Consider the following 25,018-nt stretch of genomic DNA (forward strand, 5'->3'; position numbering starts at 1 on the left):
AACATTGTACCCCGGATGCAGTCACGCCCCAGATTCATGTCAAAGTGTGATGATGCTGGAGGGGGACCTGGGAATCTTTCTTGATTGTTGAAGATCAGCCCCACAACACACAAAGAAATGTAAAAGAATCCCCCCCCCCTAGGGTTGCCAACTCCAATTCAGAAATATCTGGGGACTTTGGGGGTGGAGCCAGGAGACATTAGGGGTGGAGCCAAGATCAAGGCTGTGACAAGCATAATTGAACTCCAAAGGGAGTTCTGGCCATCACATTTAAAGGGACCGCACACCTTCCTTCCATAGGAAATAATGAAGGATAGGGGCACCTTCTTTTGGGGCTCATAGAATTAGACCCCCTGGTCCAATCGTTTTGAAACTTGGGGGGTATTTTGGGGAGAGGCACTAGATGCTATACTGAAAATTTGGTGCCTCTACCTCAAAAAACAGCTCCCGCAGAGCCCCAGATAGCTGTTGTTCAATTCTCCATTATTTTCTATGGGAATAAATCTTCATAGGGAATAATAGAGTTTCCAGCAGACATTTCCCTCCCCGCCCCCCGCTTTCTGATGACCCTGAAGCGGGGGGGGGGGAGGGCCTCTAAACCAGGGGATCCCCTGCCCCCACCTGGGGATTGGCAACCCTACCCCCCTCCAATGTATATGCGGAAGCCTTCCCTGGAACAGTCCTTGCCTAGGGCCAAAGCCAGGCCTTTAAAAGAAGTGTTGTAGATCTAGCCTATTTAGCATGGCTCATCAAAAGTTCTTTGGTGTAGTGGTGAAGTGTGCAGACTCTTATCTGGGAGAACCGGGTTTGATTCCCCACTCTGCCACTTGCAGCTGCAGGAATGGCCTTGGGCAGCCATAGCTCTGGCAGAGCTGTCCTTGAAAGGGCAGCCGCTGTGAGAGCTCTCTCAGCTCCACCCACCTTACAGGGTCTGTTGTGAGGGAGGAAAGTCAAGGAGATTGTAAGCTGCTCTGAGACTTTTATTCCGGGAGAAGGGCGGGGTATAAATCTACAGTCTTCTTCGTCTTTCTTCGTCTTGAAAGTAAGGTGGTATTCTCCTTTATTTCTTTGCAAAGAACTGACCTTGCCTTTAATGAGAGCTACTCTAAAACAGTGGCTTTCTGAAGAGGCAGAAAGTGCTTGGATGCCGGCCAACATCATCTCCTCTGCATGGAACACTGATCTCCTCAGCGCACCTGAAACTCCTTCGGCCTCTGATTTTGTCACACCAGATTCGGTTGCCTCCTGATTGTTCTGTCTCCAAAGCTGCCTTGTTTACCCCTCCTCTTGACCCATTAAGCTCAATCTTTTCTTTCATGCTAGCAAACAATCGTTACAGGCTGGATATTGTTGGCTCTTTTAAAAAAATGGAAACTTCTTCCTTCAATTGAAAGAGCTCCGCTAGAGAGACATAGCCCGAAATGAGGACTTGCCTTGCTTGGCTTATTTAACGGCTCGAGTAAAAACTGCCCACCAGAAGAAGAAAAAAAAAACCCCGTTTATGCTCTCTAACAGAAAGATGAAGCAAGAGAGAAAACATGTGGAACTCCAAGCAGAAATTAGGAAAATTGGTCACCGAGGCACTGACTCAGACTGTGAGAAGTGGCCTGCAGACATTTTGAAATGCACCATCTGGAATTCGAGAGCAGAGCTCTGGGCTGACGGTTTCTGTTTTTATAGATGTGAGCTTGCAACACCCATGTCCTTCCAGCCTCCTCTCCCTTTGGTGGTCCCGGCCTTTGGGAATCTTTGAGGATGACGTCCCTTGGTTCCTTCCAGCAGGAGGAGAGTTAAGGCAAAGGAGGGGGGCGAGGAGGAGGGAATCCCTATTTGGAACTTGAGACTTTCCAGCTGAGAGGGGGATGGAGACGTCATGCTCATCACCGGCTGCTCTCAGCTCCCATGTCAAAGGAAGTCCAGGCAAGGAGCTTCAAGAGCTACAGCGCCACTGAGAATAGAGATATGTAATGCCATCACTTCCGACTCTGGGTAAGTCGAGAGACGCTTTGCAAAAGTTCTGAACTCTTTTTTTCCAATCGGCCTCAGCACCGGAGAGGGAACTGTTTTGGGTACCAGTGGCTCAAAGCACCGTCTGAAGGCAAAAGTTCTGGGCAAGCACTCTGCTGGGTTAGAAAGCACTGCATCAAAGTCCAGGGATGATTGTGAGGTTGTAAGCAGCTGTATGTGCCAAGAACCTGGAAACTGTGTTTGTGTGTGTGGGGGGGGGGGAATTATTTGTTCCATGGAATAATCTTAACTCAGTGAGCGTGGAGTCGGCTGCTGACAGAGGGTGTACGGGATTTGGCTCAGGCGGATGCTCGCTTCCGTGAAACACAACTGCGAGCATCTTGGCTTACCTTCGTATTGGGATGCTGTGGCTTTATGCTCGCGCGGTGTGGTCTCAAAAGCAAATGGGGTTTCCCCAGAGGGAGGGGTGATATGGCAACACCCCCTGTTCCACTCACGAAGAGGGCGTTTGAATCATCACGGCTGAGTTCCTGCTGGGAAGGGAGGGAGGGGGGTCTTAACCACTGTTCCCTCTAAGCTGAGTTAGCGTGAGCTGGCTCATAGATTTTTAGCCTCCGGCTCACACATTTTTGTCTTAGCTCAGAAAGGATGACCCCAGAGCACAATAACGTATGCAGCAGCTCACAACTTTCATGCCAGTAGCTCACAAAGTAGAATTTTTGCTCATAAAACTCTGCAGCTTAGAGGGAACATGGGTCTTAATCCCTCCCTTCTAAGGCGATCAGGCGGCCTGTTCGGTACCTGCATAGCCACATTTTTAGCATAGCCTGCTCATAAATGAATGATTGCAGATGTGCCCACATTTTACACTTCCTACATGATTTTGTTCATAAACACCCATGCTTCAGTTTATAGACTTTGGCTTTGTGTTTGTCTTCCCAAAATGAATGTCACTCCCTTGGTTCAGGTTGCAATGGTGCAAGGTTTTGAGCTACACAGGTCTCTTCCTCAAGCTGCGTGTTCAAAGGGAAGGGGGAGAGAAGGAAAAACAAATACATTTTCAGTATTTGGTCCTGGTGATGTTGAATTGTGTTTGCCGTCTCCTGGGGCTATTCAGAAGACCTGTGGTTGCACTGAGCAGTAAATTAGCACAGGGTAAAGAATACAGTCTGTTTGGAAACTGAGCTTTCATTTTTGAAAATGAAGGCCGCAAGAATACTCTAAGAAAGAGTGTGAGCAATGCATGGTGAAATCTCACGTCCACGTATGGGGTGGGGGTGTGAGCAGGAGAGGGGGCCTCACTCTGTGCTCCTTCTAAAGACTAGCAGAAGCATTAGAGCAGTTCAGGGGCCGAATCAGGCCCCAGAGGGCTCCTATCAGGCCCCCGAGCAACTGGCTGTCATCTGCTTCCTTCTCCCTCTCTCTTGCTTCCTTTTGTATCACAGCTTGCTTTGCAAGGCTTGTTCAGTTGCACAGGAGCTACAGAGCAAATTTCCTCCATTGGCTGAGGCTCCTTCCTTGGGGAGGAAGTGGCGGGGCAGAGCTTGTTTTCCCAGGCTCTATCAATTGCACGGCAGAGCTACTGAGCCGAGCCTCTCTTCTGTCTATTGACTGAGGTTCCCCCTCCCCCAAGTCCCCTGGGGAAGGAAGGAAAGAGCCAGAGCTTCCTTTGCCCAGTCGCATGGGAGAAATACAAAGAAAGCACCTTTAAGACCAACGAATGCTAACGTTTTAAGCATCTTTTTAAGTTTTTTAAAAGATATAAATTGAATTGTGTTTGTCTGTGTCCTTTAAAGAGTTTCTATCTCTGCGACGTAATCTTAAATAGGTACATCCATGGCCCAGCCCAACAAGGTCTCATTTTTGTCAGATCCGGTCCTCATGAGTTTGACACCCTTCATTAGATACTGAAGCACGCCTACATGCTCGATTGAACTTGGATTGCCATACAGGCTGGCTAATTGTCTGCCATTTGATTGCCTCCATTACTGTCAGATAAACCCTGAGGCCGCGTCAGGCAGCAGCTCCCCTTCCCCACTGCACTGGGGGAGAAGCATTCGTTGGCAGCAGGGTGGGGTTGCCAAGTCCAATTCAAGAAATATCTGGGGACTTTGGGGGTGGAGTCAGGAGACTTTGGGGGTGGAGCCAGGAGACATTAGGGGTGGAGCCAAGATCAAGGCTGTGACAAGCATCATTGAACTCCAAAGGGAGTTCTGGCCATCACTTTTAAAGGGACGGCACAGCTTTTCAATTCCTTCCTTTCATAGGAAATAATGGATAGGGGCACCTTCTTTTGGGGCTCATAGAATTGGACCCCCTGGTCCAATCTTTTTGAAACTTGATGGGTATTTTGGGGGAAAGGCACTAGATGCTATACTGAAAATTTGGTGCCTCTACCCCAAAAAACAGCCCCCCCCAGAGCCCCAGATACCCGCGGATCAATTCTCCATGATTTTCTATGGGAATAAATCTCCATAGGGAATAATAGAGTTCCCAGAAGGCATTTCCCTCCCCTCCCCCCGCTTTCTGACGACCCTGAAGCTGGGGGAGGGCCTCCAAACCGGGGGATCCCCTGCCCCCACCTGGGGATTGGCAACCCTACAGCAGGGTGAGGTTGCTGCCCCCCCAGCAAGGCCTGTACCAGTCAGGGAAGGGGGGGCAGCTCTCCTGGCCACCTGCTATAACTGCTGGGCTGGGCAGTCACCAGCCACAAAAGCAATCTTAAAAGTGAATTCTGCTGTGTCACAAAAGCAGTCGGCGGTCTTTGCATTTAGCACAGGCGTCAGGTGTAGCTACGACGGAAGGCGTATTTTTGTTCTAATTAAAAATAACACTGACAGTAGTTCCAGGTGGGCGGCTGTGTTGGTCTGACGCAGCAGAAGAAAGTTTGAGTCCAGGGGCCCCTTTAAGGACCAACAAAGTTTAATTCTGGATAAGCTTTTGTGTGCCGTTGTGCGTGCTCACACTTTGAAGAAAACTTGGTTGCTCTTAAAGGTGCCACGGGACTCCAACTTGAGTACAGGGGTGGCCAAACTCACTTAATGTAAGAGCCACACAGAAGAAATGTCAGATGTTTGAGGGCTGCAAGACATGAATGGTAGATGTTTGAGAGCCGCAAGAGGAAGGAAGGAAGGAAGGAAGGAAGGAAGGAAGGAAGGAAGGAAGGAAGGAAGGAAGGAAGGAAGGAAGGAAGGAAGGAAGGAAGGAAGGAAGGAAATTAGATGGGGGAGGAGGAGGGAGAAAGGTGGAAAGAAAACAACTTTAACTTCAAACGCCTTCTCCAAGCCAGCAGACAGGGTGGTGGGGGCTTCGAGAGCCACAAAATATGTGTGAAAGAGCCGCACGTGGCTCCAAGCTGCAGTTTGGCCATCCCTGTTCTAGGATCTGACAAAATTAGCCTGGTCAGATCAGTGAACCTTTTGAGGCCTGTCAGATGGATGCCCAACCTTAATTCACTTTTCTTGGTGCAGTTTTTGGAGTGGGGAGTTAAAGTCCGGCATGTATGCAGCTTTGCTTCTGGGTTCCAAGAAAGAGGAACCAAGCAAGGCTGAGGTTCACTGAGGGAAAGGCCGGCTCCGACACCTTCTGAATTACGTTTGTTGAGTGTGGATTCTTAGCCGAAGTTGTGCAAGAACTCCTGGAACGCTCCCCCAGCTTTTCGTTGTGATAACATGTCTTTACTGTACGGTAGATCTCATATCCACTTGGAAAAGTGGCTGTTTTGCACCTAAACTCTCAGGAGAAGGCAAAAGAATCCTGCATCTCTCTGGTGTTCAGACCTTCAGAGAAGTGCAGGAGCTCAAGATGGCCTGGAAGTTGTATCATGTAACCTGGAAGCCCCGCCCCTTTTATCGTTAATGGCTTGTAGAGGGGGGTCGCGGCTCAGTGGCAGAGCCTCAGCCCGGCATTCAGAAGGTCACAAGTTCAATCCCACCGGAGACCCTGAAGAGTTGCTGCCAGATGGATTGGATGGACCGGTGGTCTACTTCAGTGTACGGCAAGTTCATGTGTGTCTTTGTTTTAAACAATTTATTGGTAGCATATGGTTACAAAGCTTATCTATTTCTTAATTTTTTCTTTTTTCACATTAACCCATATGACATTTCCATCCCCCCTCCCTCCAATGTTGACTTCCCCGAGGTTATAAGTTCAAATCCATACTAAAGGCACTTCTGATTGCTCAAAGTTCCGTATATATATTCTTACAACTAAAAAAATGTCCAATATTTCTTTACTTTCCAAGTTTTCTCCATATATCCTTTAAATTTTCTCCACTCCCTTTTGAATATCTCTAAATCATAGTCTCTTAGTGTTCTGGTTAATTTGTCCATTTCACACCACGATAAAACTTTCATGGTCCATTCCCATTTCTCTGGTATTTTTTCTTGCTTCCAAAGCTGCGCGTACAAAGTCCTAGCAGCTGATAACAGGTACCAAATTAAAGTCCTGTCTTCTTTTGGGTATTTTTCTAATTGTAATCCAAGTAAAAACGTCTCTGCAATTTTCTTAAAATCATAGCCCAAAATTTTGGTGATTTCTTGTTGTATCATCTTCCAGAATTCTTTCGCTCTTTCACATGTCCACCACATATGGAAGAAAGAACCTTCATGTTTTTTACATTTCCAACATCTATCCGACATTTTCTTACTTATCTTAGCCAATTTTTTCGGAGTCATATACCACCTATACATCATTTTAAAACAGTTCTCCTTAATGCTTTGACAAGTTGATATCTTCATTGAGTTCTTCCAGAGGTGCTCCCATGTTTCCATTTGTATTTCTCTATTCACATTAATTGCCCATTTGACCATTTGAGACTTTACTACTTCTTCTTCTGTAGACCATTTCAATAATAACTTATATACTTTTGATATCAATTTTTCATTGTCACCTAACAGGACTCTTTCCAGTTCTGTTTGTTCTCGTCTAATCCCCTCTGATTTTATGTCATTTTCCATCAAACTTTTAATTTGTTGCATTTGAAACCAATCATAATTGTTATTTAGCTCTTCTGAGGTTTTTAATTCAATTTTGTCTCCTTGAATCTTAAGCAGTTGGTTATATGACATTTCTCTTTTTTCTTCAGAATCAGCTGTTATTTTTATTACTTCTGCTGGCACTATCCATAATGGTTTTCTCTCGTCCCCGTATTTCTTGTATTTTATCCAAGTATTTAGTAATGTATTTCTGACATAGTGGTGAGAGAAAAAACCATCAATTTTATTCTTCCCATAGTACATGTATGCATGCCAGCCGAATCTATTTCCGTGAGCTTCTAACCACAAAGGTTTTTTATCTAACAGCATTATCCAATCTTTTATCCATGTCAAACAAACTGCATCGTGGTATAGTCTTAGATCGGGAAGTTGAAAACCTCCTCTCTCTTTGGCATCCGTTAAGATCTTCATCTTTATCCTTGGTTTCTTTCCGGCCCAAATGAAATCAGAGATTTTCCTTTGCCATTTGTTGAATTGTTTTGCTTCTTTTACAATCGGGATGGTTTGAAACAAATACATTATCCTTGGCAAAATATTCATTTTGATTGCAGCTATCCTGCCCAGTAAGGACAAGTTGAGTTTATTCCATTTCATCAAATCTTTGTCCATCTTACACCACAGTTTTTCATAATTGTTTTTGTATAAATCAATGTTCTTCATTGTTATCTCTATTCCAAGGTACCTAACTTTGGTTGTGACTTCACAACCTGTCACCTTTTGTAGTTCGTTTGTTTTATTTGGTTGCATGTTTTTACAGAGGAATTTCGATTTCTCCTTATTTATGTTGTTTATAATGACTCTTGAAATTTTGTTACAACAAATTCAAAAAGATGAAAAAATAGAAGGTCTAAAAATTAGAAGATTCTCTTATAAATATAAAGCTTTTGCAGATGATATAGTGTTCATAATGGAGAATCCGGTTCAAGTGTCACCACTGCTGTTAGCTAAGATAAAAGAGTACGGAGAACTAGCAGGATTATACATAAATAAGGAGAAGTTCATGTGTGTCTTGATGCTTATTTAATCAGCTTTTAGGTGCCACAATAAACTGTGGTTGGTGCAGCAAACTGGTTAGCTAACCAGATGCAAATAACAGCTTTGTGTATCAGAGGCGTCACTAGGGTGGGTTGCACCCTGGGGTGTAACTGATTCAAGTCACCCCCCCCCATTGGGCATCACCCCTTTTGGAGGGCTGCGTCACCCCCTCCGCACACAACCCCGCCCACTTCACATGGCCCCCCCTCATCCACCCTCTGGTCACATGACCAGCCCCCGTAATCCAAGATACCAGTTTTGCAGCATTTAAGTTTCCCCCACTCACCCACACGCTTTTAGCTGAGCCGGCGGCAGCGCGGCCCCGATTTCAGAATCCCGGCCAGCCGACACACAGCAGCAGCGTTCTAGTCCCAGGGCCAGCCCCTTCCTGTTGGGGGGGGTCATGGGTCAGTGCCTGGGGCCAATGAGAATGCTCTGGGGGAGGGCCGATGGCCCCCTTGGCCCCGCCCTAGTGACGCCGCTGTTGTGCATAAACCTCGGTTGTTCTGCTTCTTCTTTCTTCTCTGTAGAGAGAATGTTCTCCTTAAAGTTGCTATATCCAGGTACAAGTAGTTGCTAGGGGCAGCACAACTCAAGACACTGTGAATGCAGACACCACGCCACACCACTGCCACTTGCAAAACCTTAGTTTAAAGTCCTGGATGAGCGACGTCACAGCTAAGGGAGGTTTAATCAACCCCAGCAATCGTGACCGCTGCGTGCAGCCACAGTGGTCAGGGAAAGCAGAGCCTGCGTATCCTGTAGGGTTGCCAATCTCCAGGTGGAGGCAGGGGATCCTCCAGTTTGGAGGCCCTCCCCCCATTTCAGGGTCATCAGAAAGCAGAGGACGGGAGGGAAATGTCTGATGGGCACCCCGTTATTCCCTATGGAGACCGATTCCCATAGGGTATAATGGAGAATTGATCTGCGGGTATCTGAGGCTCTGGGTGGGTGGGGGGCTAGAGACACCAAATTTGCAGCATAGCATCCAATGCCTCTCTTCAAAAGACCCTCCTAGTTTCAAAAGCTGTAAAAGGTAAGAAGGACTCCTTTAAGCGGTGGAAAACCAGTCCAAGTGAGATTAGTAAAAGGGAACACAGGCAGTGGCAAATCAAATGCAAGACTGTGATCAGGCAGGCAAAAAGGGACTATGAGGAGCATATTGCAAAAAACATAAAGACCAACAATAAAACTTTCTTCAAATATATTAGAAGTAGGAAACCAGCCAGGGAGGCAGTGGGGCCCTTGGATGACCATGGGGTAAAAGGATTACTGAAGGAGGATAGGGAAATGGCTGAGAAGCTAAATGAATTTTTTGCCTCCGTCTTCACTGTGGAAGATGAGAACTTTTTGCCCGCCCCAGAACCACTAATTTTGGAAGGGGTATTGAAAGACCTGAGTCAGATTGAGGTGACAAAAGAGGAGGTCCTACAACTGATAGACAAATTAAAAACTAATAAGTCACCGGGTCCGGATGGCATACATCCGAGAGTTCTGAAAGAACTCAAAGTTGAACTTGTGGATCTTCTAACAAAAATCTGTAATCTTTCATTGAAATCTGCCTCCGTTCCTGAGGACTGGAAGGTAGCAAATGTCACCCCCATCTTTAAAAAAGGTTCCAGAGGAGACCCGGGAAATTACAGGCCAGTCAGTCTGACTTCAATACCGGGAAAGTTGGTAGAAACCATTATCAAGGACAGAATGAGTAGGCACATTGATGAACACGGGTTATTGAGGAAGACTCAGCATGGGTTCTGCAAGGGAAGGTCTTGCCTCACTAACCTGTTACATTTCTTTGAGGGGGTGAACAAACATGTGGACAAAGGAGACCCAATAGATGTTGTTTACCTTGACTTCCAGAAAGCTTTTGATAAAGTTCCTCATCAAAGGCTCCTTAGAAAGCTTGAGAGTCATGGAGTAAAAGGACAGGTCCTCTTGTGGATCAAAAACTGGCTGAGTAATAGGAAGCAGAGAGTGAGTATAAATGGGCAGTCTTCGCAGTGGAGGACGGTAAGCAGTGGGGTGCCGCAGGGCTCGGTACTGGGTCCCATGCTCTTTAACTTGTTCATAAATGATTTAGAGTTGGGAGTGAGCAGTGAAGTGGCCAAGTTTGCGGATGACACTAAATTGTTCAGGGTGGTGAGAACCAGAGAGGATTGTGAGGAACTCCAAAGGGATCTGTTGAGGCTGGGTGAGTGGGCGTCAACGTGGCAGATGCGGTTCAATGTGGCCAAGTGCAAAGTAATGCACATTGGGGCCAAGAATCCCAGCTACAAATACAAGTTGATGGGGTGTGAACTGGCAGAGACTGACCAAGAGAGAGATCTCGGGGTCGTGGTAGATAACTCACTGAAAATGTCAAGACAGTGTGCGTTTGCAATAAAAAAGGCCAACGCCATGCTGGGAATTATTAGGAAGGGAATTGAAAACAAATCAGCCAGTATCATAATGCCCCTGTATAAATCGATGGTGCAGTCTCATTTGGAGTACTGTGTGCAGTTCTGGTCGCCGCACCTCAAAAAGGATATTATAGCATTGGAGAAAGTCCAGAGAAGGGCAACTAGAATGATTAAAGGGCTGGAGCACTTTCCCTATGAAGAAAGGTTGAAACGCTTGGGACTCTTTAGCTTGGAGAAACGTCGACTGCGGGGGACATGATAGAGGTTTACAAGATAATGCATGGGATGGAGACAGTAGAGAAAGAAGTACTTTTCTCCCTTTCTCACAATACAAGAACTCGTGGGCATTCGATGAAATTGCTGAGCAGACAGGTTAAAACGGATAAAAGGAAGTACTTCTTCACCCAAAGGGTGATTAACATGTGGAATTCACTGCCACAGGAGGTGGTGGTGGCCACAAGTATAGCCACCTTCAAGAAGGGTTTAGATAAAAATATGGAGCACAGGTCCATCAGTGGCTATTAGCCACAGTGTATGTGTGTATATAAAATTTTTTGCCACTGTGTGACACAGAGGGTTGGACTTGATGGGCCGTTGGCCTGATCCAACGTGGCTTCTCTTATGTTCTTATGTTCTTAAAAGGAGTGGACCAGGGGGTCCAATTCCATGAGCCCCCAAAGAAGGTGTCCCTGTCCTTCATTATTTCCAATGGAGGGAAGCCATTTAAAAGGTGTGCTGTCCCTTTCAATGTGAAGGCCAGAACTCCCTTTGGAGTTCAATTATGCTTGTCACACCTTTGCTCCTGGCTCCACCCCCAATGCCTCCTGGCTCCACCCCCAAAGTCCCCAGGTATTTCTTGAACTGGACTTGGCAACCCTAATCCTGAGAGGACTGCTTAAGCATTGCCTTGCATGTTCCTGAGGCTGTCTTTGGGGACCAGTTTTTATGCTAAGCCTTGGAGAACTTCCACTGAATCCCAGTTTGCGACAAGAGCTGTTTTCTCCCTGGTCTGATGATCCTCGGGAATTGCTGCGTGGCATCTGTATTAAATCCTTTCTCTGGTATTTTTAAAGAATGGTACTTCAGTCTAGCACCGATCGTACCGGTGCATCTACATCCGCCTGGTCACTTTGGTTTGGGATGACGTATTGGAAAAGCAAATGGTAAAGCCTGGTGTGTGTGTTTGTGTGTGTGTTTTTAATTCCCCCATGAAACTTTAAAATGAAACCTTAGGAAGCCAATTTGTTGCAGTGGTTAAGTGCATGGACTCTAATCTGGGAGAACTGGGTTTGATTCTCCACTCCTCCACTTGCAGTTCTCTCAGTTGCAGTTCTCTCCGAGCTCTCTCAGCCCCGCCTGCCTCACAGGGTATCTGTTGTGGGGAGAGGAAGGGAAGAAATTGTAAGCAGGTCTGAGACGCCAAGTGAAAGGCAGGGTATAAATCCAATCTCCTCCTCTTCCTCCTTCTCTTCTTCTTCTAATGTGCGTGTGCTGACTTTTGCTGAAGTCCTCCGCCAGATTTGCAACCCCCCCCCAACAATTTATTAAATAATGCATCATTTTAAAAGAAAGCTGTTCCTTTAAAATAATTAGTAATACATTAAATAATAACTTATTTCAAAGGTTGCACCTTTCCCCCAAAACTTCCTCCTGGGCAACAGGGCCTTGTTTGTAGTGGCCCCAAGGCTGTGAGATGTAGAAGGGGAGCTGCTACCTGACTCAGCCACGGGGTTCATCTGTCAGTAATGGAAGCAGTCAAATTACAGACAGTTAGCCAGCCCGTATGGCAGACCTGCGCTAGGTCCTGCGCAAGAGGATTTCAAGCTAGACTTCCTCCAGTCATCTGAATTCTTCATTTCAAGATCTGAAACCCCCTCTCTCTGTGAGGCATGTTGTGTGCATTTTTCTTTAGTCCCTCCCCAATTCTCCTTTTGTTAAGTACAGTTTTCCATCCCACAGCTGGGAGACAGACTTAATGAGACAATCATTTTTCCCTAGCATCAATATCTTCCCTTTTTTTAAAGCTCCCCCAGACCTCCTTAAAAAAAAACCCTGTAAATTCCAGTGGTGTGTTCCTGAAGAAGGGCTATGTCAAGGCAGGTCGATTTATGAGCTTGTGGGCCTTCCCCACAGGATGACAGCCCGCAGAGGGATTCGGTGAGATGTTGTGGTCAATGGTGAAGAGAAAGGCAGGCAGCCTGGCCCGGCAAGCGCTGCAAACCTTCAGGGGTTTATTCTTAGTGCTTTGTAGCTCTGCAGGGTGGCTCACAGCAAAAGGCAAAACAACAATGCAACCAAACCCACCCAAAGCATCTTCAGAACCGTAAACTAAAACATCAGCTGCCCGTTATTCTCTGTAAGTACTGCTTTTCATTTCGTTGCCAAAGCACCAGGAGCCGAGGGGGCAAGGCACACACCTCCTTCAGCAGGGAGCTCCACAGCCTTGGGGCTGATACAAAGAAGGCCCTGCTGCCCAGCCACTACACTTCAGGCTGTGAGAGGCGGCTTCTTCCATCTGGATTTAATTTAATTTTTAGATTTATACCCCGCCCTACCCCGCAAGCGAGCTCAGGGCGGCTCACAACAGTAAGACAACAGAGTTAAAACGATACCATCAAAACAGACCTTACAGAACAGGAGCAGCCCAGCAAACAATCTTACAGACGCAGGCAGTAGACAGCATGCGGCTGATGGCTAGTCGCATAACACTACAATGGCAAACCACCCTGTCAAAAGTCAATTATCTAGAAGGGACGTCTGTACAAAGGCTGCAAAGATTTCCTGATCCCTCCTTTGAACAAGATTTTTGCACATGAATTCACCTTAATTTTTTGGAGGGTTGTTAGAGAAAAAGGTTAATCCTGTGATTATATACATTGGCTTGTAATAGAATGTTATGTTGAAATTGAACGTATTAACTCTAGAACTATAAAAAATTGTTTCATGGTGGTTTTCTATCAGACTGTTTTTAAGGCCCCTAGTTTGTGGGGCCTTAAAGCCAGCTTTAAGAGGGGATTGGATAAAAATATGGAGCAGAGGTCCATCAGTGGCTATTAGCCACAGCGTATTGTTGGAACTCTCTATCTGGGGCAAGTGATGCTCTGTATTCTTGGTGCTTGGAGGGGCACAGTGGGAGGGCTTCTAGTGTCCATTGATGTACCTCCTGATGGCGCCTAGTTTTTTTGGCCACTGTGTGACACAGAGTGTTGGACGGGATGGGCCATTGTCCTGATCCAACATGGCTTCTGTTATGTTCTTATGTTCTTTTTCTCAAGCAGCTTTGGGAGGGAACGGGGGTTTACCTCGGCCCTGCAACACCAGTCTTCCTCCACAGTCTGCTCGTGATGGACCATTTGGATGATGGTTTCACAATAGCCAGTTGTGGATCCTTTCTCGGGCTTTACTTGAAAGCCCCATGGCGCAGAGTGGTAAAGCTGCAGTACTGCAGTCAGAGCCACTTGAGGGAAGGGCGGGATATAAATCCCAAATAAATAAATAAATAAAATAAAGAGCCCTCTGCTCACGACCTGAGTTCGATCCCAGCAGAAGCTGGTTCAGGTAGCCGGCTCCAGGTTGACTCAGCCTTCCAACCTTCCGAGGTGGGTAAAATGAGTCCCCAGCTTGCTGAGGGGGAAAGTGTAGACGACTGGAGAAGGCAATGGCAAACCACCCTGTCAAAAGTCTGCTATGAAAACATTGTGAAAGCAATGTCACGCCAGAGTCGGAAACGACTGGTGCTTGCACGGGGGACTACCTTGACCTTTTTTACTTGAAAGCAAATGTGTGGGCAGGAGGTGGCTGTGAAACAGCATCCCAAGGGTTCTCCGATGGATGTAGGATCGGCAGTCAGTTCGTGTTAGGATGCATCACCTGTCTGGGGCTTCCCAAATGGTCTCTATAATATAGTAAAGGGGTAGGGAACAGTGGTTCTCCAGATGTTTTTTTGCCTACCACTCCCATCAGCCCCAGCCATTGGCCATGCTGGCTGAGGCTGATGGGAGTTGTAGGCAAAAAAAAAACATCCGGAGAGCCACTGTTCCCTACCCCTGATATAGTGGGTTCAACGCAAGGAAGAGGCGAGGTGGTCGTGATCATAGCTCTTTATTAGGTACAGCAAGAATAGGGCTGCACTAAAAGGACTTTATACACTTCAAAGTTCCCACGCAAGCATGCCATTGGATCATTCAAACCTGCAGGGGGGCCAGACTGGAGCAGGGCAGCCGGGATTTGGATCCTCCTACCCATTGTTTCCGAGTCCCCGAACTCAGTCCTTACGGCTCCAGTGAGCCAGGCAGGAACACACATAATAGTCTTCACTTTGGTCCACATACATAACAGTCTCAGAACACAAACGGATGCCTGTGTCACACTGGGCAGTGTTTTTGTATGTGTGTGAATTTCTCCACAACCTTTTGCATACCCAACAGCCGCCGTACAGCTAGGCCTTGTGCGTTGGGTGCAGTGGGTTCTACCCCACAGAGGCACGAATGCTGAAACCCAGCGAAAACAATAGCTCGTGCTTATTATTTATTTATTTAGTAGGCTTGCCTTCCACCCTTCCCCATCACGGGCACAGGGCAGATCGCAACACAAACTGAACAGTAAAAAAACCCTACCGTTCAAATTTAAAACAATACAATACAACCCAAAACAATGGAACAATAGAACAAAATAAGGTGCATCACAGGCGGAAAGGGCACATCTCACAAAATACAGCAGCTTTTGGCCCAAGAAAGTCCTCTTTCACCCAAAGGGTGATTGACATGTGGAATTCACTGCCACTGGAGGTGGTGGCGGATACAAGCATAGCCAACTTCAAGAGGGGATTGGATAAAAATATGGAGCAGAGGTCCATCAGTGGCTAATAGCCACTGTTTGTGTATGTGTGTGTGTGTGTATGTGTGTGTGTGTGTGTGTGTATATATATATATAATTTTTTTTGTCAGTGTGTGACACAGAGTGTTGGACTGGATGGGCCATTGGCCTGATCCAACATGGCTTCTCTTATGTTCTTATGTGACACAGAGTGTTGAACTGGATGGCCCATTGGTCTGATCCAACATGGCTTCTCTTATGTTCTTCTGTGACACAGAGTGTTGGACTGGATGGGCCACTGGCCTGATCCAACAGGGCTTCTCTTATGTTCTTATGTGACACAGAGTGTTGAACTGGATGGGCCATTGGTCTGATCCAACATGGCTTCTCTTATGTTCTTCTGTGACACAGAGTGTTGGACTGGATGGGCCATTGGCCTGATCCAACAGGGCTTCTCTTATGTTCTTATGTGACACAGAGTGTTGGACTGGAGGGGCCATTGGTCTGATCCAACATGGCTTCTCTTATGTTCTTATGTGACACAGAGAGTTGGACTGGATGGGCCATTGGCCTGACCCAACATGGCTTCTCTTATGTTCTTCTGTGACACAGAGTGTTGGACTGGAGGGGCCATTGGTCTGACCCAACATGGCTTCTCTTATGTTCTTATGCGACACAGAGTGTTGGACTGGAGGGGCCATTGGTCTGATCCAACAGAGCTTCTCTTATGTTCTTATGTGACACAGAGTGTTGGACTGGAGGGGCCATTGGTCTGCTCCAACAGGGCTTCTCTTATGTTCTTATGTGACACAGAGAGTTGGACTGGAGGGGCCATTGGTCTGACCCAACATGGCTTCTCTTATGTTCTTCTGTGACACAGAGAGTTGGACTGGAGGGGCCATTGGTCTGACCCAACATGGCTTCTCTTATGTTCTTCTGTGACACAGAGAGTTGGACTGGATGGGCCATTGGCCTGACCCAACATGGCTTCTCTTATGTTCTTCTGTTACATAGAGTGTTGGACTGGATGGGCCATTGGCCTGACCCAACAGGGCTTCTCTTATGTTCTTATGTGACACAGAGTGTTGGACTGGATGGGCCACTGGCCTGATCCAACATGGCTTCTCTTATGTTCTTAAAGCGTGATGGCGTTAATAATAGGATTCAACACCACAACAAGGCTGTAAAAGCACGATGTCACAAAAAGAGAGGCCAACTGATGGAATTATTGGCCTGTGCCCCCTTGACAGACTTCCCCCTTATTTTTCTGATTCTACAACGATGTAATAAGTTCTAACTTGGGACAGCCGAGGCTCCGGAGGTGCAGATATTTCGAGAATCCGACTTGTTTGTCCACCGTGCTGGAGGGTTGAACTGGAAGCAACTTAACAGCACTTGAACTGATACTTGGCGGAACTCCTCGAGAGAGCTGGATAAGAACTGGACGGATGCGATTATTCTTCTCGTAAACCCTTGAGAAAGTTTTCAGTTTCCGCATTTTGCGTCTTGTAGAATGCCTGAGGCTTGTGTACATGTGGAGAGGGCAAAATGAATCCATTTCATGGGTTCGTCATGGTGGAAATTTCATCAGATGTTATGGTTTCCTATGCTGGGAGGGGAGAAAAATCCCATTAAAGAGCATGTCTAATGATTATGCAACAGGCAAGCGATTCTCAGCAGCGTTAAAACCTGATTGAGGGCTGTCCATTTAGTGAGGCGTGTTTCTGGGGATTAATGAAACCACGCAGGCTGCAAGCAGGTTCTGTTGGGTGTCAGGCCGCACTTTAAACCTGCGCATGAATTACACTTGTGCCTTTTGTGCTCAGATTTCTGGGTTTTATGCCAAATATCCTGAGCAACTGGAGGGGAAAAAAAAATGCTTTGTTTTGGATAGACTGACAATCATGACTTAAAACCACAACAAAAAGAAAAAACTCTCCGTGTAAAATGCAATTTTAACTTGTTGTGAATAAAAAGTATCAAAATACAAAACGAATATTATCAGTACATATCAGCAAGTTAAAACCTCAGAAGTTACTCAGTGCTCCTACTGCCCTTATGTGGCTGAAAACCACTAAATTACATTCAGTCCGGTATTATTATTATTTTTAATTTTATTTGATTTATATCCCGCCCTACCCCACCGAAGCGGGCTCAGGGCGGCTTACAATACAGAGATTCTAACATAGAATTCAAATTTTAAATATAATAGCAATTTACATAGTTAAGAAATTAAAACATTAAAAACATTAAAACAGTGCATCAGTCCAACATATTAACAATATGCTACCAGGAAACAACTGTGTTAAAAAAAAAATCAATCACTTAGTAGAATATAGAAAATCGCATTTCATTTCATAAATGCTTAAACAAAAAACAGATTCATACCGAAATATCAAAAAGTTAAAACAGGAAGGCCCATTAGCTATAGTCCATTCCACTGGGGGACTGAAGAAGCTTTTTAATCTCCAGTGGGTGTAAAACTCCAAATTCTTTTTGTAGTGCAGACTCCAGCCTCAGATATCGGCTATAAAGGGGGAAAAAAATCACCTTCACGTGACCGCCAGCTTTTCATCACATTTCACTGTTTCCAGCTTTTCCATAAGCTGATCAAAAATCCTTATAACAGCAGTCTGCCTCTCTCTCGTACATGCCCGTTTTCAGATTCTTAATGAAGGTATGGATCATACCATCCATACCAATATGGAGCAGAGGTCCATCAGTGGCTATTAGCCATAGTATGTGTATATATATATATATATATATGTGTGTGTGTGTGTGTGTGTGTTTATACACACACACATATATTGGCCACTGTGTGACACAGAGTGTTGGACCGGATGGGCCATTGGCCTGATCCAACAGGGCTTCTCTTATGTTCTAATGTGACACAGAGTGTTGGACTGGATGGGCCATTGGCCTGATCCAACATGGCTTCTCTTATGTTCTAATGTGACACAGAGTGTTGGACTGGAGGGGCCACTGGCCTGATCCAACATGGCTTCTCTTATGTTCTTCTGTGACACAGAGTGTTGGACTGGATGGGCCACTGGCCTGATCCAACATGGCTTCTCTTATGTTCTTCTGTGACACAGAGTGTTGCGCTGGAGGGGCCATTGGCCTGATCCAACATGGCTTCTCTTATGTTCTATTGTGACACAGAGTGTTGCGCTGGAGGGGCCATTGGCCTGATCCAACATGGCTTCTCTTATGTTCTTATGTGACACAGAGTGTTGGACTGGATGGGCCACTGGCCTGATTCAACATGGCTTTTCTTATGTTCTTATGGTACCTATTGTGCCATAGAGTTTCCCTGGAAACACCTAGAGTGGCCGACTCGCAATGTCACCGGTGCAATGACGTCACTCGTGGGTGATGTCATCATGCCAGCGACATCGGGGGAGGTTCCCCTCGCTGGCCCAGTGTGGGATGATGGGTTGGGAACCTCCCATCAGTACTGCCATCAGATGGCCGTCTAATGTTTGCTTAAAAACATCCAAAGGAGAGCCCACCACCTCTCGCTCAGTTTGGTGAAGTGGTTAAGTGCGCGGACTCTTATCTGGGAGAACCAGGTTTGATTCCCCATTCCTCCACTTGCACCTGCTGGAATGGCCTTGGGTCAGCCAGAGCTCTCGCAGAGCTGTCCTTGAAAGGGCAGCTGCTGTAAGAGCTCTCTCAGCCCCACCCACCTCAAAGGGTGTCTGTTGTGGGGGAGGAAGGGAAAGGAGATTGTGGGCCGCCCTGAGACTCTGTCCTTGAAAGGGCAGCTTCTGGGAGAGCTCTCTCAGCCCCACCCACCTCACAGGGTGTCTGCTGTGGGGGAGGAAGGGAAAAGAGATTGTAAGCCGCTCTGAGACTCTGATTCAGAGAGAAGGGCAGGGTATAAATCCAATATCTTCTTCATCTTCTTCACCTCCCAAGGAAGCCTGTTCCACTGAGGAACCGCTTTGTCAGGAAGCCCTTCCTAATGTTTAACTGAAAACGTTTTGATTTAGTTTCAATCTGTTGGTTCTGGTCTGACCTTCTGGGGCCAAAGGAAACACCTCTGCTCCATCCTCTATATGACAGCTCTTCAAGAACCTGAAGATGGCTCTCCTATTGGTTGTCTCCTCTGCAGGCTAAATGCAAAGTCCCACTGAAAGGTGTTTTTGCCTTGCCCAAGTCACATTTACACCAAGCCTCAGAGACATCAACCGACCTTCAGTGCTTGAACTGCTGCTTGTCCCAGAAGGAAAGAGAGGGTAGGGCTCAGAACTCTTGCTCTTAACAGGGTTTGCTTTTCGTTCGCTGGTTTTGTCTCTGTGTTTCCATCCTGCTGAGGATGTGAGGTCGTTTACCACAAAATGCAAAAACCCTTGTGAGCCATGGGCTCTTTTAACTCTTGAACATTTATTTGCTTCCTTCTTCGTTTGAAATACACAAACGCCAGGCCCTTGGCATCGCTCCCAATAAAGCATAAACACCAAGTACAAAAAGCCAATAAAAGCAGAGAATCCCGGGAAAGATCGGCCTGAGTTTGGGGATGGCTATCCCACAGCAATTAGCTGCTTGCAGGCAAGAAGTGAAAAATTAGTGCAAGAATGAATCTGGGGTCCTAAATTTTGGGAGGGGCTGTGGTTCAGGGGTAGAGCCGGTTTGGTGTAGTGGTTAAGTGCCCGGACTCTTATCTAGGAGAATCAGGTTTGATTTTCCACTCCTCCACTTACAGCTGCTGGAATGGCCTTGGGTCAGCCATAGCTCTCGTAGGAGTTATCCTTGAAAGGGCAGCTTTTGTGAGTGCTCTCTCAGCTCCACCTACCTCACAGGCTGTCTGTTGCGGGTTGCAGGAAGGTAAAGGAGATTGTGAGCCGCTCTGAGATTCAGAGTGTAGGGCAGGATATAAATCCAGTTTCTTCTTCTTCTTCGCCTTCTTAATCTTCTTCATCTTCTTCTTCTTCGTCTTCTTCCCCAATTCAGTCCCTGTAGAGGCTACAGAGCTTTTCTCGTCATCCCATTATTATTTCCTTGCCACAAATGTTCTGATAGTATAGTGTTTATAGTTTCTTCTATTATAACCAGTTCAGTCCCTGGCAACATCTCCAGTTAAGAAGGACCAGGCAGGAGGTGATGGGAAAGACCTTCGCCCGAGACTCTGGAGAGCTGTTTCCCATCTTAGCAGACAAGGCCAATCTCGATGGACCAAAGGTATTATGCTGCTATCCCGAAATGCTGACCCATGACTGGTTTGCCCAGCCATATCAGGGGCTGCTTGTTTGAAGGTACAAGAACTTGTGGACATTCCATGAAATTGCTGAGCAGTCAGGTTAGAGCGGATAAAAGGAAGTACTTCTTCACCCAAAGGGTGATTAACATGTGGAATTCACTGCCACAGGAGGTGGTGGAGGCTACAAGCATAGCCAGCTTTAAGAGGGGATTGGAAAGGCATATGGAGTGGAGGTCCATCAGTGGCTATTCGCCACAACTTATTGTTGGACCTCTCTGTCTGGTGCAGTGATGCTCTGTATTCTTGGTGCTTGGGGGGGGCACTGTGGGAGGGCTTCTAGTGTCCTGGTCCCACTGGTGGATCTCCTGATGGCACCTGTGTTGTTGTTGTTTTTTTGCCACTGTGTGACACAGAGTGTTGGACTGGATGGGCCATTGGCCTGATCCAACATGGCTTCTCTTATGTTCTTCTGTGACACACAGTGTTGGACTGGATGGGCCATTGGCCTGATCCAACATGGCTTCTCTTATGTTCTTCTGTGACACACAGTGTTGGACTGGATGGGCCATTGGCCTGATCCAACATGGCTTCTCTTATGTTCTTCTGTGACACAGAGTGTTGGACTGGATGGGCCATTGGCCTGATCCAACAGGGCTTCTCTTATGTTCTCTTTCGTTTGTGTAAATCGCCTTGGGAATGCTTCTTGCTGGGAGTCCTATTGAAATGAATGAGAGCTGAACATTCGTCTTCAGTGGCCGGACCCTTCAGTTCACATCAGAACATCATCTCACTTTTTGTCCCAGGTGAGGACTGTGGTGTGTTTGCGCATTGGAAACTTGGGAAGGTGCAAAAACAGAATGTGTATGAGAAGGATCCCGGCTACCTTGGAGAGAATACTTTCCGGAAAGGGACTGTGCGCTGTTGTCAAGCAGAACTTTTGTTATGGACCCCTGTCTGACGCAGAGTAGATAAGAAATGAGCTCAATCATGAGAGTTGGGGTTTTCACATCACTTTGCCGGGGCCTTGGGTGTGGAGATGCCAACGCTTTCTGGGATTTTGCATGGAAATGACTTCTCGGTACACTCTTAATCAAAGACAGCTGCCAGCAAGCTGCAGATTAGAAAGCATTAATAAGCGTCCGCAGGGGGTTGTGGTCGAGGGCGGCCCTTCCTTCGCTGCCTGGCCAAGCTCTTCCTCCACCTGATTGGATCCGGGCGGCTTGCGGATGGCTTTCAACAACCGGGAGGCCTCTTAGCGACCCCAGGCTCCACAGTTGCATCCAGAATGAGTCAGCATCTGTCTTGAGGGGGCTTTCGGTTCTGCATGCAAGACCTCCCCGTCCTTAGATTTTAAAAAGCGCTCTGCCCCCCCCTAACGTGCGAAGTTCAGCTTCTTGGCTGCCCGGTTTGTTTGCTGGGCTTTGACCCCCCTGGCTGGCCACCAGACGCACGTTTGTGTCACCCCCCCGCCTCCTCCCCAGCTCTTTATGTCAAACTCGCTCCAAATCTGGGAGCAGAGCAAGGTTTTCATTTGCTCTCCTCTGCAAGTGTCCCCCTGGGGCTCCATAGGGCTGCCTTTGCTCCGCACGCACGCCCTCCCACCTGGAGGCCTGGGTCTGTGGCGGCAGCCAGATGGCCCAACGGCTGTGCATCGCTGGGCTCTTTCCCTGCTCCCGGCGGGTCTGCTGCGCATGAAGGAGACGAGCGCTCCAGGAAGATGGGATGAGGGGAAGCCACCTGCGTGATGGTCCCGCTTGCGAAACGCAAGGCTCCTTTCCCATCTTGAGACGCTTCGGCATCCAGGAGGAAGGAAAGTGCAGACGGCGAAGGCCCTGGAGGGAAATGTCCCAGTTCCTGAGGATGAGGAATTTCGAGGAGGAATCCGCTGACTTTCCTGAAAGCTCTTCAACACCAGAAAGGGGAGAGGGCCTTCTCTGAGCCGGATTAACAATTAGGCCAAGTAGGTACTGGCCTATGAGCCCCCATGCTTTTAGGGGCCCTGGGCCAGCTTCTCCCCCCCACCCCAGTTTCCTCCCTGCTTGCAGCCCTCCCGGCCTGCACGCACAGCCGGCAACTGAGCCGCTCTTTGCCCGACTTGCCTGATGCGGCTGCTGCTGGCGTCGTTGCCAGGTTTGCCTCTCTCTGCCTCTCCCCTGCAGCTTTGCCAAAGGGGCTTTTGAGAAGGGGCCTGCAGGCTGCAGCGGGGGCCACAGGCAGTGGGGTGGGGGCTCAAACTTTGAGATAATTTGTGAGGCCCCCCCCCCCCGAGATTTCGACCGCCTAGGGGCCTCCACAGGGTTTTATCCGGCTCTGGGCCTTCTGGAGGGCCTGTGGTTCAGTGTTGGAGGCTGGAGTATCTGCTCTGCATGCAGAAGGTCCCTGGTTCAATCCCCTGCTTCTCCAGTTGAAAGGAGCGGGCAGGAGGGCATGGGGAAGGCCTCTGCCTGAGGCCCTGGACAGCGGCTGCTAGCCTGAGTAGACAAGATTTTCCAGGCCAGAGCTGGCAACCCTGGACTCCGGCACCCTCTTTGATCCCACAGTTGGTCAACTGCACATTCCGCACACGTTGGTCTGACGGCTGCCCCACCTGCTGCCTGAAACAGCCTCAGCCTCTGGCTCTCTATCTCAGCCCCAAACGTGCCGGTTCTTCTTTGCCTGAGACTCCTCATTGCGGGGTCTCCTCTTGCGGCTGTTTCGGCCTCTGTTCCCTCTCTCTAGACTCCCCTCTCTGTCGAACAAAGTAGGAGTCAAGTGCACCTTTAAGACCAACCAAGTTTTATTCTGAATAAAACTTTGTAGGTCTTAAAGATGGACTTGACTCCTACTTTGTCCTACTGCTTCAGACCAAGACTGCTGCACGCTTGGATCTTCCCCTCTGTCTATGGCCTGCAGCAGCGGCAATAAATCTAATGCAGGGCCTCATGAGCTTGCTAAACTGGCCGGAGGGGGTTCGGAGTGCTTTGTTTTGATGCTCAGCTGCAAGAGCAAAGGTGCAAATTCAAAATGTAAACCCCCTTTCGTCTTCATGTCTAGTAAACAGAAGGGTGTTGAACTGAGACGGCTCAGAGAAGAAGGCTTAAAAGTCCTGCTCAGCATTAAGGCATAATCTGGCGAAAGATCTTAAGAACATAAGAGAAGCCATGTTGGATCAGGCCAATGGCCCATCCAGTCCAACACTCTGTGTCACAGAAGAACATCAGAGAAGCCCTGTTGGATCAGGCCAGTGGCCCATCCAGTCCAACACTCTGTGTCACAGAAGAACATCAGAGAAGCCCTGTTGGATCAGGCCAGTGGCCCATCCAGTCCAACACTCTGTGTCACAGAAGAACATCAGAGAAGCCCTGTTGGATCAGGCCAATGGCCCATCCAGTCCAACACTCTGTGTCACACAGTGGCCAATATATGTGTTCGTGTGTATATACACACACACACACATATACATAAATACACACACACACACACACACACACATATATATACTGTAGCTAATAGCCACTGATGGACCTCTGCTCCATATTTTTATCCAATCCCTTCTTAAAGCTGGCTATGCTTCTAGCCGCCACCACCTCCTGTGGCAGTGAATTCCACATGTTAATCACCCTTTGGATGAAGAAGGACTTCCTTTTATCCGTTCTAACTCGACTGCTCAGCAATTTCATTGAATGCCCACGAGTTCTTGTATTGTGAGAAAGGGAGAAAAGGACTTCTTTCTCTACTTTCTCCATCCCATGCATTATCTTGTAAACCTCTATCATGTCACCCCACAGTCGACGTTTCTCCAAGCTAAAGAGCCCCAAGCGTTTTAACCTTTCTTCATAGGGAATGTGTTCCAACCCTTTAATCATTCTAGTTGCCCTTTTCTGTACTTTCTCCAATGCTATAATATCCTTTTTGAGGTGCGGTGACCAGAATTGCACACAGTATTCCAAATGAGACCACACCATCTATCTGTACAGGGGCATTATGATCTTGAATGCCTTTTCCTGAGGACGCAGAGCACAATCAGGCAGCCAGGTTTTCAGAGCCGTATTTTAGAGCAGGTAGTCGTAAGTGCAGGGGGCAAAGACTCTAATGTCAGCTCCAGGCTGGCAAATTCCTAGAGATTTGGTGGGCGGAGCCTGAGGTGGATGGAGTTTTGGGGGAGTGGATGTGGGTTGCCATACAGCCCCCCCTTTCGAAGTTTCCATTCAGGGTTGCCAGATCCAACTCAGGAAATATCTGGGGACTTTGGGGTGTGTGTGGAGCCCGGAGACTTTCCCATTCCAAATAAATAAATAAATAAAAATAAAGCAGTGCAGTTCCCCTGAACACAGTCTTCATTTCCTCCTCCTCTTTTTGCCTTTTTTTGTTCCCCAGCAGCTGCTAAATGAAAGTGAACACACACACACACACTATGAAAGTGAACACGCACACACTCAAAAATAGCCAAAATAAACAGTTTGCATGCCCACACTTTTGTGGTCTCCCTGGGGCAATGGTATAGATAGTTTTACTCACCAGAGTTGCTGAATGTAACAATCTGTTATATTTCAACCAACTTAAGGGGAGAGAGGTCTAGGGGGGGTGGGATTTCCTCTATACTTTGCTCAGGTTCTAGTTAA

General features: G+C 47.4%; 1 protein-coding gene across 1 annotated transcript in view; it reads left to right on the forward strand.

Annotated features, from left to right (window-relative positions):
* Positions 1-1,295: 1,295 nt before the first annotated feature.
* The window catches only part of ZNF469 (zinc finger protein 469), a 566,114-nt gene continuing 542,391 nt past the window's right edge, over positions 1,296-25,018 (forward strand). Inside the window, exon 1 of the mRNA XM_060253917.1 lies at positions 1,296-1,989. The gene's annotated coding sequence lies outside the window, so the exon portion shown is untranslated. The remainder of the gene's footprint in view (positions 1,990-25,018) is intronic.

This window comes from Heteronotia binoei, chromosome 14 (genome assembly GCF_032191835.1).
Source record: "Heteronotia binoei isolate CCM8104 ecotype False Entrance Well chromosome 14, APGP_CSIRO_Hbin_v1, whole genome shotgun sequence".
NCBI classification, from domain to species: Eukaryota; Metazoa; Chordata; class Lepidosauria; order Squamata; family Gekkonidae; genus Heteronotia; species Heteronotia binoei.